Source organism: Choloepus didactylus, chromosome 3 (genome assembly GCF_015220235.1).
Source record: "Choloepus didactylus isolate mChoDid1 chromosome 3, mChoDid1.pri, whole genome shotgun sequence".
Taxonomy (NCBI): Eukaryota; Metazoa; Chordata; class Mammalia; order Pilosa; family Megalonychidae; genus Choloepus; species Choloepus didactylus.
In genome coordinates, this window is record NC_051309.1 from 95303813 (window position 1) to 95306754 (window position 2942).

Below are 2942 nucleotides of genomic sequence, written 5' to 3' on the forward strand. Positions count from 1 at the left end.
AGAAAGCTCCTTCATCTGAGTTCTTATATAGGGCTCTAGTAAACTAATCAAGTCCCACACTGAATGGGCGGGGCCATGCCTCCATGGAAATTACCTAATCAGAGTTATCACCTACAGTTTGGTGGGTCACATCTCCAAAGGTTCCAACTTAATCAATACTAATACATCTGCCCCCACAAGATTGCATCAAAGAACATGGTTTTTCCTGAGAGACATAATATATGCAAACTGGTATAGACATGTATAGAATACTTCATTCAACAAAACCAGAATACAAATTCTTCTTGAGTACATATGGATCATTCTCCAGGATAGACCATATGTCAGGTCACAAAACAAGTCTCAATAAATAAAAAAATATTGAAGTCATGCAACATATATTCTCTGACCACCAGAGAATGAAGTTAGAAATCAATAACAGAGGGAGAAATGGAAAATTCACAAATATGGTGGAAATTAAACAACATACTCAAACAACCAATGGGTTAAAGAGGAAATCACAAGCAAAATTAGGAAATATCTCAAGGTGAATGAAAATGAAAATAAAACAACAAAACTTATGGGATGCAGCAAAGGCAATGCCAAGGGGGAAATTTATGGCTCTAAATGCTTATGTTAAAAAAGAAGAAAGACTTCAAATCAGAGACCTAACTTAAAAACTGGAAGAACTAGAAAAGACGAGCAAACTAAACCCAAAGTGAGCAGAAGGAAGGAAATAACAAAGATTAGAGCTGAGATAAATGAAATAGAAAACAAAACCAAAGAAAACAAAACAAAACAAAAAAATAAAGAGAATCAAGAAAACCAAAAGTTGGTTCTGTGAAAAGATCAATAGCTAGACTGACAAAGAAAAAAGGAGAGAAGATACAAATAGAAATCAGAAATGGAAAGGGGGCATTACTACTGCCTCCACGGAAATAAATAGGACCATAAGAGGACACTATGGACAACTATAGAACAACAAATTAGATAACATAGATGAAATGGGCAAATTCTTAGAAACACACCAACTACATACATTGACTCAAAATGAAATAGAAGATCTCAACAAACCAATTACCAGTAAAGAGATTGAATCAGTAATCAAAAACTTCCCAAGAAAGAAAGGCCCAGGACCAGATGGCTTCATAGGGAAATTCTGCCAAACATTCCAAGAAGACCTAACTCCAGTGCTGGTAAATATTATAATATTCTTCCATCAATTTTAACAAAGGTACCCAGACCAATACTAAATCTCAATAATAGGGGGATAAAGGAGTGTGGGTTTTTTCTTTTCTTTTGTTTTCTTTTTTTAGCAATGAAATGTTCTAAAATTGATTGTGGTGATGAAAGCACAACTCTGTTATTATGCTGAGAGCCATTATACACATTGGATGGATTGTATGGTATGTGAATAAAATTGCTTAAAAAAATGAGATACTATTTCATACCTATTAGGATGGCTGCTAATTAAAAAAAATGGAAACAACAAGTGTTGGAGAGGATGCAGAGAAACAGAAGAGCTCATTAATTGCCGGTGGCAATGTAAAATGGTATAGTCACTGTTGAAGACAGTTTAGCAGCTCCTCAGAAAGCTTGGTATAGAACAATCATATGACCTGGTGTTCTGGTTTGCTAATGCTGCCATTATGCAAAATATCAGAAATGGATTGGCTTTTATAAAGGGGGTTTATATGGTTACAAAGTTACAGTCTGAAGGCCATGAAAATGTCCAAATGAAGGCATCAACACAAGTATACCTTCATCAAAGGAAGGCCAATTGTGTCCAGAAAACCTCTGTTAACTGGGAAGGCATGTGGCTGGCATCTGCTGATCCCAGGTTGTGTTCCAGCGCCTCTCTCAGCTCCTGTGTGTTCTTCAAAATGTTGCTCTTTGGAGTGTTTTGTCTTCCCTTAGCTTCTCCAGAGCAAACTCTGGACTAGCAAAAGTCTACTTTCAACAGCCATCTCCAAAATGTCTCTCTAAACTGCAGCAGTGAGCTCCTTCTGTCTGTAAGCTCTTTATAGGACTCCAGTGATTAAATCAAGACCCACACTGAATGGGCAGGGCCACACCTCCATGGAAATAATCTAATCAAAGGTATTATCCACAGTTGGGTGGCTCACATCTCCATGGAAACAACCTAATCCAAAGATTCCAACCTACTCAACACTAATATGTCTGACCCTACAAGACTGTATTAAAAAATACATGGTGTATTGGAGGACATAATACATCCAAACCAGCACACCCAGCAATCCCACTATGAGGTATATACATATACAATACCCAAAAGAATTGAAAGCAGGGATGCAAACAGACATTTACACATTTACACACTGACATTCATAGTGGCATTATTCACGATTGCCAAAAGATGGAAACAACTCACGTGTCCATCAACTGGTGAATGAATAAATAAAATGTGGTATATACATGCAATGAAATATTATTCAGTCTTAAAAAGGAATGAAGTCCTGATACATGCAACAACATGGATGAAACCTTGAAAACATCATGTTGAGTGAAGTAAGCCAGAAACATTAGGACATTATATGATCTCACTGATTTGAAACAATTAGAATAAGCAGACTCATACAGAATCTAGAATATAGGTTGCCAGGGGATGGGGTGAGGATAGGAAATGGGAAGTTAACACTTAAAATGTACAGGATTTCTATTTAGAACAATGGAAATGTCTTGATAATGGATGGTGGTGATGATAGTATAGCACTGTGAATGCAATTAACAGCACTGAAATATATATCTGAGTGTGATTAAAAGGGGAAATGTTAGTTGGTATATGTGGTAACAGAATAAAAACAACAACAACAACAACAACAACAAAACCATGGAACTATACTACACAGTGAACCCCCAAGTTAAACCATCATAAAAATGAGCTATCATCAATTGTAACAAATGTTCCACACCAGTGCAAAGTGTTAATAGAGTGGTAACGG